This window comes from Hydractinia symbiolongicarpus, chromosome 3 (assembly GCF_029227915.1).
Source record: "Hydractinia symbiolongicarpus strain clone_291-10 chromosome 3, HSymV2.1, whole genome shotgun sequence".
Taxonomy (NCBI): domain Eukaryota; kingdom Metazoa; phylum Cnidaria; class Hydrozoa; order Anthoathecata; family Hydractiniidae; genus Hydractinia; species Hydractinia symbiolongicarpus.
This window is the reverse complement of record NC_079877.1, coordinates 35,685,185-35,701,111: the sequence shown is the minus strand read 5'-3', so window position 1 is coordinate 35,701,111 and position 15,927 is coordinate 35,685,185.

Genomic DNA, 15,927 nt, shown 5'->3' with positions numbered 1-15,927 from the left:
AAATTATTTTTTCACCACTAAAACGCATGAGACTTGTAGTTTTCAAAAATGTTTTCATATTTGATGAGACGCTTAATGAAAGAGGTTTAATCGCCGGCAAACGAAAACCCGCGATATCCCGTAAATCCCGGGCTTGGCCCGTATAGTCGAATGTATACAAAGAAAGTACCTTGTGAGTAAACTCATTTCCAGAACGATTTTTTAAAATTTTTTCTTCACCACTAAAACGCATGTGACTTGTAGTTTTCAAAAATGTTTTCATTTTTGATGAGACGCTGAATAAAAGAAGTTTAATCGCCCACAAACGAAAATCCGCGATTTCCCGTAATTCCCGGACTCGGCCCGTATAGTCAAAAGTATACAAAGAAAGTACCCAGGGAGTAAACTTATTTCCCGAACGATTTTTAAATTATTTTTTCACCACTAAAACGCATGAGACTTGTAGTTTTCAAAAATGTTTTCATTTTGATGAGACGCTTAATGAAAGAGGTTTAATCGCCGGCAAACGAAATCCGGCGTTTTCCCGTAAACCCCGGACTCGGCCCGTATAGTCAAAAGTATACAAAGAAAGTACCCAGGGAGTAAACTCATTTTCCGAACGATTTTTTAAATAATTTTTTCACCACTACAACGCATGAAACTTGTAGTTCTCAAAAAAGTTTTCATTTTCGATGAGACGCTGAATAAAAGAAGTTTAATCGCGGGCAAACGAAAACCCGCGATTTCCTGTAAATCCCGGGCTTAGCCTGTATAGTCAAAAGTATACAAAGAGAGTATCCAGGGAGTAAACTCATTTCCAGAACGATTTTTTAAATTTTTTCTTCACCACTAAAACGCATGTGACTTGTAGTTTTCAAAAATGTTTTCATTTTTGATGAGACGCTTAATGAAAGTGGTTTAATCGCTGGCAAACGAAAACCCGCGATTTCCCGTAAATCCCGGGCTTGGCCTGTATAGTCGAATGTATACAAAGAAAGTACCCTGTGAGTAAACTCATTTCCAAAACGATTTTTTAAATTATCTTTTCACCACTAAAACGCAGGAGACTTGTAGTTTTCAAAAATGTTTTCATATTTGATGAGACGCTTAATGAAAGAGGTTTAATCGCGGGCAAACGAAAACCCGCGATATCCCGTAAATCCCGTGCTTGGCCCGTATAGTCGAATGTATACAAAGAAAGTACCTTGTGAGTAAACTCATTTCCAGAAAGATTTTTTAAATTTTTTCTTCACCACTAAAACGCATGTGACTTGTAGTTTTCAAAAATGTTTTCATTTTTGATGAGACGCTTAATGAAAGAGGTTTAATCGCCAGCAAACGAAAACCCGCGATTTCCCGTATATCCCGGGCTTGGCCCGTATAGTCGAATGTATACAAAGAAAGTACCTTGTGAGTAATCTCATTTCCAGAACGATTTTTTAAATTATTTTTTCACCACTAAAACGCATGAAACTTGTAGTTTTCAAAAATGTTTTCATTTTTGATGAGACGCTGAATAAAAGAAGTTTAATCGCCGGCAAACGAAAACCCGCCATTTCCCGTAAACCCCGGACTCGGCCTGTAAAGTCAAAAGTATACAAAGAAAGTACCCAGGGAGTAAACTCATTTCCCAAATGATTTTTTATATTGTTTTTTTACCACTAAACGCATGAGACTTGTAGTTTTCAAAAATGCTTTCATTTTTGATGAGACGTTTAATGAAAGAGGTTTAATCGCCGGCAAACGAAAACCCGCGATTTCCCGTAAATCCGGGGCTTGGCCCGTATAGTCGAATGTATACAAAGAAAGTACCCAGGGAGTAAACTCATTTCCCGAACGATTTTTTTAATTTTTTCTTCACCACTAAAACGCATGTGACTTGTAGTTTTCAAAAATGTTTTCATTTTTGATGAGACGTTTAATGAAAGAGGTTTAATCGCCGGCAAACGAAAACCCGCGATTTCCCGTAAATCCCGGGCTTGGCCCGTATAGTCGAATATATACAAAGAAAGTACCTTGTGAGTAAACTCATTTCCAGAACGATTTTTTAAATTATTTTTTCACCACTAAAACGCATGAAACTTGTAGTTTTCAAAAATGTTTTCATTTTTGATGAGACGCTGAATAAAAGAAGTTTAATCGCCCTCAAACGAAAATCCGCGATTTCCCGTAAATCCCGGACTCGGCCCGTATAGTCAAAAGTATACAAAGAAAGTACCCAGGGAGTAAACTTATTTCCCGAACGATTTTTAAATTATTTTTTCACCACTAAAACGCATGAGACTTGTAGTTTTCAAAAATGTTTTCATTTTTGATGAGACGCTTAATGAAAGAGGTTTAATCGCCGGCAAACGAAATCCCGCGATTTCCCGTAAACCCCGGACTCGGCCCGTATAGTCAAAAGTATACAAAGAAAGTACCCAGGGAGTAAACTCATTTTCCGAACAATTTTTTAAATAATTTTTTCACCACTACAACGCATGAAACTTGTAGTTCTCAAAAAAAGTTTTCATTTTCGATGAGACGCTGAATAAAAGAAGTTTAATCGCCGGCAAACGAAAACCCGCGATTTCCCGTAAATCCCGGGCTTGGCCTGTATAGTCAAAAGTATACAAAGAGAGTATCCAGGGAGTAAACTCATTTCCCGAACGATTTTTTAAATTATTTTTTCACCACTAAAACGCATGAGGCTTGTAGTTTTTAGAAATGTTTTCATTTTTGATGAGACGCTTAATGAAAGTGGTTTAATCGCTGGCAAACGAAAACCCGCGATTTCCCGTAAATCCCGGGCTTGGCCTGTATAGTCGAATGTATACAAAGAAAGTACCTTGTGAGTAAACTCATTTCCAGAACGATTTTCTAAATTTTTTCTTCACCACTAAAACGCATGTGACTTGTAGTTTTCAAAAATGTTTTCATTTTTGATGAGACGCTTAATGAAAGAGGTTTAATCGCCGGCAAACGAAAACCCGCGATTTCCCGTAAATCCGGGGCTTGGCCCGTATAGTCGAATGTATACAAAGAAAGTACCCAGGGAGTAAACTCATTTCCCGAACGATTTTTTTAATTTTTTCTTCACCACTAAAACGCATGTGACTTGTAGTTTTCAAAAATGTTTTCATTTTTGATGAGACGTTTAATGAAAGAGGTTTAATCGCCGGCAAACGAAAACCCGCGATTTCCCGTAAATCCCGGGCTTGGCCCGTATAGTCGAATATATACAAAGAAAGTACCTTGTGAGTAAACTCATTTCCAGAACGATTTTTTAAATTATTTTTTCACCACTAAAACGCATGAAACTTGTAGTTTTCAAAAATGTTTTCATTCTTGATGAGACGCTGAATAAAAGAAGTTTAATCGCCCTCAAACGAAAATCCGCGATTTCCCGTAAATCCCGGACTCGGCCCGTATAGTCAAAAGTATACAAAGAAAGTACCCAGGGAGTAAACTTATTTCCCGAACGATTTTTAAATTATTTTTTCACCACTAAAACGCATGAGACTTGTAGTTTTCAAAAATGTTTTCATTTTTGATGAGACGCTTAATGAAAGAGGTTTAATCGCCGGCAAACGAAATCCCGCGATTTCCCGTAAACCCCGGACTCGGCCCGTATAGTCAAAAGTATACAAAGAAAGTACCCAGGGAGTAAACTCATTTTCCGAACAATTTTTTAAATAATTTTTTCACCACTACAACGCATGAAACTTGTAGTTCTCAAAAAAAGTTTTCATTTTCGATGAGACGCTGAATAAAAGAAGTTTAATCGCCGGCAAACGAAAACCCGCGATTTCCCGTAAATCCCGGGCTTGGCCTGTATAGTCAAAAGTATACAAAGAGAGTATCCAGGGAGTAAACTCATTTCCCGAACGATTTTTTAAATTATTTTTTCACCACTAAAACGCATGAGGCTTGTAGTTTTTAGAAATGTTTTCATTTTTGATGAGACGCTTAATGAAAGTGGTTTAATCGCTGGCAAACGAAAACCCGCGATTTCCCGTAAATCCCGGGCTTGGCCTGTATAGTCGAATGTATACAAAGAAAGTACCTTGTGAGTAAACTCATTTCCAGAACGATTTTCTAAATTTTTTCTTCACCACTAAAACGCATGTGACTTGTAGTTTTCAAAAATGTTTTCATTTTTGATGAGACGCTTAATGAAAGAGGTTTAATCGCCGGCAAACGAAAACCCGCGATTTCCCGTAAATCCCGGGCTTGGCCCGTATAGTCGAATGTATACAAAGAAAGTACCTTGTGAGTAAACTCATTTCCAGAACGATTTTTTAAATTATTTTTTCACCACTAAAAGGCATGAAACTTGTAGTTTTCAAAAATGTTTTCATTTTTGATGAGACGCTGAATAAAAGAAGTTTAATCGCCGGCAAACGAAAACCCGCCATTTCCCGTAAACCCCGGACTCGGCCTGTATAGTCAAAAGTATACAAAGAAAGTACCCAGGGAGTAAACTCATTTCCCAAAGGATTTTTTATATTGTTTTTTACCACTAAACGCATGAGACTTGTAGTTTTCAAAAATATTTTCATATTAGAATTCCGAAATATTGGACCTGTTCAGATTGCCATTTTACTGTGCTTCCCTTTTCGAATGTACGTGATGTTTGCGCATTGTACTCATCTATTCTGAGTGATGGTGGTGAATACGAGAAATTAATAACCATACCAAGCAATCCAAAACATACGAAAATTTGCCATCTAAATACGCAATCCTTACCAAGCACATTTGACGAGTTCTCATACATGCTCGAATGTCATAAATTTGACATAATCACGTTGTCCGAGACATGGTTAAAAAATAATCAGGTATTGATTGATTATGTAAACATTCCAGGATACCAATTTGAATATAAAAACAGAACTGATAAACGAGGAGGTGGTGTTGGAATGTACATCAAGGACGAACTTATTTACAAAACTAGAGACGACATAACCAAACTCGACAATTCTATCGAACATGTCTGGATCGAAGTGAAAGGTAGAAATAAAAATTACTCATATCTAGTTGGAACATTTTATCAGCCATCTTCTATAGAAAGAGAAAGAAAAGATTGGCTAGAACGATTTGATATTCTTTTGCGTCACATCACCGCAAAATGGGACGGTATTATCATAATTACAGGTGACTTCAATATCGACTTATTACAAGGTGATAAATCCACAATCGAATTATATCAAGATACACTTATGACTTATGACCTAAAACAACATATTACAAAACCAACCCGAAAATCGACATCCCTTATTGATCATGTTATTAGTAATATACCGGAAAAGGTAGTTAGTGAGAACGTTTTATTGTGCGATGAAATTTCTGACCATGATGCCCCGCATATCGTTATGAATATCAAAAAGGATAAATTCGAAAAACGATACAAATTTATACGTGACGAGAAGCAGTTGAACATCGATGAATATATTAGTGATATCGAGAAGATTCCTTTTTCCTTGATAGATACTTTTGATGATCCGGAAGATCAACTGTATGTTATGAATGAACTCATACTGTCCTGCATTAATAGCCATGCTCCTTTGAAAAGGTGTAAATTTACACGACCACCAGCTCCCTGGATGAAGGACCCATCCATTGTATCGTCGAAACTGAAACTTGATGAACTTCGTAGTGAATTAAAATCTTGTGATGACAGAGAGGCTAAACACGAGTATGTTGAAACGAGAAATAAATTGAAGAAGGCTATCAAACACTCTAGAAGAACCTTCTATCAAAAGGCTTTATCAAGTAACCGTTCAAAGGAAGTATGGAAAACCATAAGAACTATTATTAAACCACAGTTCAAACAAATCAGGCAGAATCCCGATACCATCAATGATTATATCAATTCCATTGCAATAAAGTTAAGCAATACAAATGAGTTAAACTTTTCTCCCACCATGAATGATGAGGCTGTACCGGCAATGGATTTATTTGACCTTCGTCACGCTACCCAAGAGGATGTTCTCAAACATTTGAATTCATTGAGAAGTGATTGCTCTACTGGTGGTGATAACATACCAGCGAAATTCATAAAACCAGTCGCAGCCCAATTGTCGCCAGTCCTAACAAAGATTTTGAATAATTGCATCGATGCAAACGTATTTCCAACATGCTGGAAGAAATCACGTATCTGTCCGGTACCTAAAGTTCCAGGTGCTTCACAACTAGAAGATTTTCGTCCAATATCAATACTTCCTGTACTGTTGAAAGTATATGAGAAAGTCATTTTATCACAGCTTTGTGACTTCATTGATAGATATAACATTTACGCTTCAACTCAATCTGGTTTTCGCAAAGGTCACTCGTGCATCACGATACTCTTAAAATTAAAGGACGACATTTTGAAGGCTATGCAAAGAGGTGAAGTAACTTTATCAGTGTCAGCAGATTACTCCAAAGCATTTGATACTGTGAAATATGACGTTCTGATTAATAAGTTGAAGAAACTCCAAATGTCTCCTGCATTCATCAATTTGATCTCTAACAATTTGTCAAATCGCCAGCAGTTTGTGCAAATTGATGACAAAAAATCGGACACCTTGCTGATCAAATACGGTGTTCCCCAGGGATCTATTCTTGGTCCGATCTTGTTCAACATCTATGTCTCTGACCTATCGTTGAATTCGTCGTGTAATTCTATCCAGTACGCAGATGATACAAATCTTTACATACACTTCAAACTAAAAGAAATGGATATCGCAACAGCAAAGCTTCAAAGTGACATTAACCATATAACAACATGGTCAAAGATAAACAATCTGATGTTTAATTCCATAAAGACAAAATCAATTATGTACTCGACAAGCCAGTTAAGCTGTATAAACAATTTAAACTTCAGTAACTTATTCAAATTCCATAGTAATGGTGCTGAGATTGAGCGGGTATCCTCTCTCAAAATACTGGGCATAACATTCGATGAACATATGACGTGGTCTACACATGTGAATAACATCATTAGATCATCATACGCTACGATTTCGACATTAAAGCGATTGAAACGTTTGGCACCTTTTCACGTGAGAAAGAATCTCGCTGAAGCACTGATATTATCAAAGATAGACTACGGAAATCTTGTCTATAATAATATTCCACAATATCAAATGAAAAGGTTACAAAGAGTTCTAAATGTCGCTGCCAGCTTTGTTCTTCAGAGATATGCTTCCACTAACGATGTGTTAGTAATACTGAAATGGCTGCTAGTGCAAGAGCGTGTAAATTTATCGATACTAAAACTGGCACACAAGGTATTGTATGACGAATGCTCACCTGAATACCTTACACTGAAATGGTACAAAAATGGTCGAAGCCTGCGATCTGATGCAGAAAACAAAAATAAACTACAAAGCGACACATTCCGAAAAACGTTTATGGATTGCTCATCAGCGTTGTTTAATGATCTTCCTGGCAATATTCGTTCCGTTGTGAACCATAAAGAATTTATCAAAAAAGTCAAATTATTTTTACACGATAGTGCTTTGTGCAAACTTTTATCCAAATAATGTGAATAACTCTATGCATGTAGGCTACCTATTTCCCCCCATCTTTTCATTATAGTTCTACCTTTTTTGTGTGTCCTTACATCGGTGCCATCAATTTATTTATTTTCAATTAGTCTCTTCTTTTTTTTTTTTTTTTTTTTTCTTGTTCAATGTGTCTACTTACTCTACCGGCACCATTTCGTACTCTGTGAGCCCATTTATTTCATTATGCACTTAGATTCAATATATTTTTTTACTGATCTTATAGATTTTATAGATTTTTATAGTTTTTATTTTTTTGTAGGCAGAAGAACCATTTGTAAATTATGGATGCCAAATATATGTTTAATAATAATAATAATAATAATATTTGATGGGACGCTGAATAAAAGAAATTTAATCGCCGGCAAACGAAAATCCGCGATTTCCCGTAAATCCCGGACTCGGCCCGTATAGCCAAAAGTATACAAAGAAAGTACCCAGGAAGTAAACTCATTTCCCGAACGATTTTTTAAATTATCTTTTCACCACTAAAACGCATGAGACTTGTAGCTTTCAAAAATGTTTTCATTTTTGATGTGACGCTGAATAAAAGAAGTTTAATCGCCGGCAAACGAAAACCCGCCATTTCCCGTAAACCCCGGACTCGGCCTGTATAGTCAAAAGTATACAAAGAAAGTACCCAGGGAGTAAACTCATTTCCCAAAGGATTTTTTATATTATTTTTTTACCACTAAACGCATGAGACTTGTAGTTTTCAAAAATATTTTCATATTTGATGGGACGCTGAATAAAAGAAATTTAATCGCCGGCAAACGAAAATCCGCGATTTCCCGTAAATCCCGGACTCGGCCCGTATAGCCAAAAGTATACAAAGAAAGTACCCAGGGAGTAAACTCATTTCCCGAACGATTTTTTAAATTATCTTTTCACCACTAAAACGCATGAGACTTGTAGCTTTCAAAAATGTTTTCATTTTTGATGAGACGCTGAATAAAAGAAGTTTAATCGCCGGCAAACGAAAACCCGCCATTTCCCGTAAACCCCGGACTCGGCCCGTATAGTCAAAAGTATACAAAGAAAGTACCCAGGGAGTAAACTCATCTTCCGAAAGATTTTTTAAATTATTTTTTCACCACTAATCGCATGAGACTTGTAGTTTTCAAAAATATTTTCATATTTGATGGGACGCTGAATAAAAGAAGTTTAATCGCCGGCAAACGAAAACCCGCCATTTCCCGTAAACCCCGGACTCGGCCTGTATAGTCAAAAGTATACAAAGAAAGTACCCAGGGAGTAAACTCATTTCCCAAAGGATTTTTTATATTATTTTTTTACCACTAAACGCATGAGACCTGTAGTTTTCAAAAATATTTTCATATTTGATGGGACGCTGAATAAAAGAAATTTAATCGCCGGCAAACGAAAATCCGCGATTTCCCGTAAATCCCGGACTCGGCCCGTATAGCCAAAAGTATACAAAGAAAGTACCCAGGGAGTAAACTCATTTCCCGAACGATTTTTTAAATTATCTTTTCACCACTAAAACGCATGAGACTTGTAGCTTTCAAAAATGTTTTCATTTTTGATGAGACGCTGAATAAAAGAAGTTTAATCGCCGGCAAACGAAAACCCGCCATTTCCCGTAAACCCCGGACTCGGCCTGTATAGTCAAAAGTATACAAAGAAAGTACCCAGGGAGTAAACTCATCTTCCGAACGATTTTTTAAATTATTTTTTCACAACTAATCGCATGAGACTTGTAGTTTTCAAAAATATTTTCATATTTGATGGGACGCTGAATAAAAGAAATTTAATCGCCGCCAAACGAAAATCCGCGATTTCCCGTAAATCCCGGACTCGGCCCGTATAGTCAAAAGTATACAAAGAAAGTACCCAGGGAGTAAACTCATTTTCCGAACGATTTTTTAAATTATTTTTTCACCACTACAACGCATGAGACTTGTAGTTTTCAAAAATGTTTTCATTTTTGATGAGACGCTTAATGAAAGAGGTTTAATCGCCGGCAAAGGAAATCCCCAGATTTCCCGTAAATCCCGGTCTTGGCCCGTATAGTCGAATGTATACAAAGAAAGTACCCAGGCAGTAAACTCATTTCCCGAACGATTTTTTAAATTTTTTTTTCACCACTAAAACGCATGAGACTTGTAGTTTTCAAAAATGTGTTCATTTTTGATGAGACGCTTAATGAAAGAAGTTTAATCGCCGGCAAACGAAAACCCGCGATTTCCCGTAAATCCAGGGCTTGGCCCGTATAGTCGAGTGTATACAAAGAAAGTACCCAGTGAGTAAACTCATTTCCCGAACGATTTTTTAAATTATTTTTTCATCACTAAAACGCATAAGACTTGCAGTTTTCAGAAATGTTTTCATTTTTGATGAGACGCTTAATGAAAGTGGTTTAATCGCCGGCAAACGAAAACCCGCGATTTCCCGTAAATCCCAGGCTTGGCCCGTATATTCGAATGTATACAAAGAAAGTACCCTGTGAGTAAACTCATTTCCAAAACGATTTTTTAAATTATCTTTTCACCACTAAAACGCATGAGACTTGTAGTTTTCAGAAATGTTTTCATTTTTGATGAGACGCTGAATAAAAGAAGTTTAATCCCCGGCAAACGAAAACTTGCCATTTCCCGTAAACCCCGGACTCGGCCCGTATAGTCAAAAGTATACAAAGAAAGTACCCAGGGAGTAAACTCATTTCCCGAATGATTTTTTATATTATTTTTTTACCACTAAACGCATAGGACTTGTTGTTTTCAAAAATGTTTTCATATTTGATGGGACGCTGAATAAAAGAAGTTTAAACGCCGGCAAACGAAAATCCGCGATTTTCCGTAAATCCTGGACTCGGCCCGTATAGTCAAAAGTATACGAAGAAAGTACCCAGGGAGTAAACTCATTTCCCGAACGATTTTTTAAATTATTTTTTCACCACTAAAACGCATGAGACTTGTAGTTTTCAAAAATGTTTTCATTTTTGATGAGACGCTTAAAGAAAGAGGTTTAATCGCCGGCAAACGAAATCCCGCCATTTCCCGTAAATCCGGGGCTTGCCCCGGATAGTCGAATGTATACAAAGAAAGTACCCAGGCAGTAAACTCATTTCCCGAACGATTTTTTAATTTTTTTTTTCACCACTAAAACGCATGAGACTTGTAGTTTTCAAAAATGTTTTCATTTTGGATGAGACGCTTAATGAAAGAAGTTTAATCGCCGGCAAACGAGAACCCGCGATTTCCCGTAAATCCCGGGCTTGGCCCGTATAGTCGAATGTATACAAAGAAAGTACCCTGTGAGTAAACTCATTTCCCGAACGATTTTCTAAATTATTTTTTCACCACTAAAACGCATGAGACTTGTAGTTTTCAAAAATGTTTTCATTTTTGATGAGACGCTGAATAAAAGAAGTTCAATCGCCGGCAAACGAAAACCCGCCATTTCCCGTAAACCCCGGACTCGGCCTGTATAGTCAAAAGTATACAAAGAAAGTACCCAGGGAGTAAACTCATTTCCCGAACGATTTTTTAAATTACTTTTTCACCACTAAAACGCATGAGACTTGTAGTTTTCCAAAATGTTTTCATTTTTGATGAGACGCTTAATGAAAGAGGTTTAATCGCCGGCAAAGGAAATCCCCTGATTTCCCGTAAATCCCGGGCTTGGCCCGTATAGTCGAATGTATACAAAGAAAGTACCCAGGCAGTAAACTCATTTCCCGAACGATTTTTAAAACTGCCTTAAGCTGAAAAAGTTACCTTATGTTCACTTTTGCTAAGGTTGTCTGGTGTAGCTTTCATGTACTGCATTTACAGCTAGTTTTTCGTAACATCTGGTATCGTCTATCGTCTTCAGTGCAGAAGTTTCTTCTCTGCTGACTATTGCATCAGTAAAATAGAATTACGAAATTTGTTTTAAGCATTTGTAATGTGAAGTACACGTACCAGGAAGAAGAAACTTTTGCATTTGTTCGGTGATGTTCATACTGGTACACACAGCACAGAACAGCTGATATATACGTTCTATTCTTTGGCCTGTATTGATATTGAATGCTCTCAATCTGATTATCTTTGATCTGACTATTTTTAACACTTAGGTCAACCGTATTTTAAAATTCCGTTTTTCGAAATATTTTATAGTGATTTTTTCCTCTTGATCGACCTATGCTCCCAAAATGTGATCGACCTAAGGGGCTAAAACTCCAGTCGACCTATGTGCTTAAAATTAACATGATCAATTGACATGGCCATACAAGTTACCATTGCTAGAAGCCTACAGCAACCAATCAATATCATTGCGTCTCTTGAAATTCGTGTGTATTATCATAGTCATAAGAAAAAAAGATAGTCTAGAGGCAACGACCACCGACATTGTTTACGCAATGTATCCTTAACTTAGGTAGGACGACCCTCCGATATTGCACGAAAGTTAAACATGGCGGCTTCAGCACAGGAAGATTACTTAGCTGGTGACGAACTTGATGACTTGTTTCAGTTACTTGATGGTGGTTTTCTTGACGATGATGCAATTTTTAATGCAGATGTGAACGCTGTAGTTACTGAAGTAATGGATAACGAAAAAAATAAAGCTGTTTATCGTTGTCAACATTGTGAAATAATTTGTAAATCACAACGTGGTCTTACTAGGCATTGCAATGTTAAACATACATCAGCAACTATCACAACAAATTCTTGTGACTCTAGTATTTCCATACCACAGCTGTCAAAGGAAGAACAATGTTTGAAGAAATTTCACCCCTTAACTTTAAAATTAATTGTAAATAAATGTGCTGATTCATGCTTTAAAGATTTGTGTTTGCCTGAAAATATTAGATGCTTGTTCTCGAAAGAAAATTTTTTATTTTCAACTGATGATGCTATTGAACTATGGAACAAGTTCAGACCAATGATTGAAAAATATTCTGGGGATGCTGAAGATTTTTACATGTATTTTTATGGCATGTTGAAGGAAAATATCCTACCATCAAAATTTGAAGAAACACGATTTAGCAATATTTTACTTGCAGAAGTGGCAAATCATATGTTGACCCATTTATCAGGCATTGGTAAAGATACACCCAAAGACCTACAGGTGGCAGAAATTTCAGAAAAAGAGCTTAAAAGTTTAGATTATCTTGGTGGATATATTCTTCACAAGCTACATTCTAGGTTTCGATTTTCAAAGGCTACTTTAACAAATCGCACACAATTTATTGCACTGCTGCAAGCATGTAAGGTTGATAGCGATGATTCTCAGACATATATTAATATTCGTGATCGTGGAGGTTTGTGGAGAGTAAACAAAAAAATGCAAGCAGTTTTCGTTAAATGTGAACAAATATTTCGGTTGTCAACTATTAATTTCCAAACCAAATTGGTATGTCACAACATAGTCCACAAGATGCTAGAAAACCCTTCAATTTTATCTAATTTTAAGAGTGCCTGTTATGAAGTGGAGCCACAAGTTGATGAAGAAGTTAGTTTAAACTTGTTGGAGCATATGTTAACATTGTTTACTAAAGTTCGCACCTTTTCATATGCTAAAGATATTCGTGAAAAACACAAGGCTGCTAAACAGAATTCAAAACAACGTGCTTTGAGAGTTGAACTAAAGAAAATAGCTATTACTAAAGAACTGGGACATTAAATGTTTGCCAAGTCCTAGACATGGACTAAAAAAACTGTCAAAAAGGCTATTTTTATAGCCACAAATTTTCAAAAAACATGTTTTGGCTTTAACTTATATGTTTTATTCTACGTGCCTGATATATTTATTTACATTGTTTATTTAAACTTTATTATTGTTAAGAAATTAGGAACGACAGTTATTCACAGGTTTTGTCGATAACGCCAAATATTCTCAGTGACTTATAAATCACTGATTGCAAGTTTTTTTCCAAATATTTTTCAATTTGTAGAGTTGCAAAAAGTTCCAGGTGAAGTAAATACCATGTGTACCTACAAAATTTTGTTTTCTGCTAGAACCCTCCAGTCCCCAGTATAAAGGGGACTAAAGAATGTGACCAAAAATATTGATAGCCAGTGTAATGTTTTTTTTTAAAATTGTGGCTATAAAAATAGCCGGTTTGACAGTTTTAATCCATGTCCGGGATGTAGCATCTATTGAGAGTTTTTCTTTCTTTTTGGCAATGGACTATCATCAAGAAGGTTAAATTTGCTACTACCTGAGGCACAAACATTTCCAGCAATTGGTCGTACAGAAAATTGGTTTTTGATGGTGTTATCATTATAGCCTACATCTCTCACTGACGGGTTGTCACGGCGTGATCCAATAGCACGTTGTCTGCCAAAATAATTTTCTAAATCATCCTGTCAAAATCTTTCTGACAAAATATAACGTACGCCATGTTCAAGTAAGAATTTACAGATAATCCTTCATAAGTCTGCCAAGAGATGAACATATTCGATCTTGCCTGTGCAGTATAAGGATGATCATTGCGTTCTTTAATCGATTCCTTCCATAATTGGAAATAAGAGAGAAAATCGTCCAGCCAGGTGAAACGGATATCATCGATAGATTCATATGGTCTTAAAAATGGTTTTCTCTTCAATTCATGGTCAACAGTGTTTTTAACATTAAGGCAGTCAAAAAACTTATCCATCATGATGCAAAATTGTGCAGTGCCAGCTGCTTCAGGTGGACCAAACTCATTAATTACATTTCCAACTGTTTCACTTAGTGCTTGTGCAGCCAAACGGACTCTCATTTTAGAATAAGGTGTCAAATTTATGTGATCATTTGTCAACTTGTGCACTAACTTTAAGCCACTTTCAAGATCTTCATGATATAACTGAGATATGTGACTCCAAAGTACAAACAACCCACTGTTCCACATGTACCGTGTTGCTCTACCAGAACCAGAGTTGGACAGACAATTGCGAGCTGTTTTAATGAGATGGGGTACATCAACAAAAAAATATATAAAACGTTTATCTGTAGCATATAGGTTGATGGAACGATACACTACATTTTTTTCTGACTCTCCACATAATAACTTGTGCATTCTAAAAAAACGACGGTTTGGAGAAGCACCATCAGCTGTAGCAGCAATAACTTTTAAATTTATTTGCTCTAAATAAGAAACTGCTTTCCAAAAAATAGGCATGAGCTGAAATGAGGTAATACCAGTGGTAGCAAATGTCGCAAAACTGAATGACAATGGGTTTACGATGCTTTTAACAAGAAAAACGAGGACGTGGGATGCTAATTCTTTTACATTTTTGAGTGTTGCAAAGTTTGTATTAATATCACCTAGGTCCACAAAACCAATTAGTTCACCTGTGTACTTATCCCACACCAAATCTTCCTGTATCTTCATCTCGTCAAATAGTATGGTGACAAATCTCTCAGGTGCTGAAAATAATTTTGTTTTCTTAGAAAGATCTTCAATAATTTGATAGTTAAATCCTCTGGTTGGGCGAATGTAGTTTCGGTAATCTCGCAAAGTACGCAAACTGGGAAGGACTAATATTCCAGAACCAGTGTTTTTATCAAATCGCAAGTCGGAATATGCAGAGGAAGATTTAGCAGCTAGATTCAGACAGTATTTGATGATCATAGGATGGTATCTGACACTATGTGGACTAAAAGATTGCACATACTTTTGTTGCTCCTCCCAAAATAACTTCATAAAAGGTGGAACAGCCTCTCTGTCACAACCAGTAAAAATAGATATTAGATCTTTACTTAACGCAGGACTTACATATTCAGAGTGACTTTCTAAAGCATTTTTTATTTCTGCAATTTCCTTTTCCAATCTCTTACAATTTAGTCTTTGATTTTGCAGAGTTAATTTTATCCTTTCAGGGGAGGTAAATTTAATCGGTGCCTTCAATTTAGCTGGTTCAAGCATCTTTTTTTCTTTTCGGGTGTCACTATACATAACCTTTATGTTGTGAGAAACACACTGTAAACATGGATGTTTGTCATTGGTGGATAGCAGCATCCTGCAATCATTAGACCGGTAGTATTCATCTTGGTGTAGATGAGATTGAAATGACTGTTGTTGGAAGGAGAGGTAATTAAACTTTTTAGGTATGACAATTTTTTTATAGTTAAATTCTTTACCAGGATCAAGCATAGTAATACCTCCACATAATATGTAGTTATTGGTTAATTCAAAAATAAAACTTGAAAGTGTAATGTTATAAAATGTTCGATTGTATAACGAATAAAAGACATGGTCATCAGGCAACATCCAACCATAAACCCTTACAGAAAATGCTAATGATTGGTCTATAAATACTTCATACTTTGGTAGGATATGATCTGTGGTAAAACATGTAACAATGACTAAAGTATCCTGCACATCAACATGCCAACTTTTACTTAATGAAAGTTTCACGATGCGTTGTTTAAAATCAGAAAAACTTTTATAAATTGTGGAAGGAGATGGTGGCGGAGATAAATCTTGAAAAAC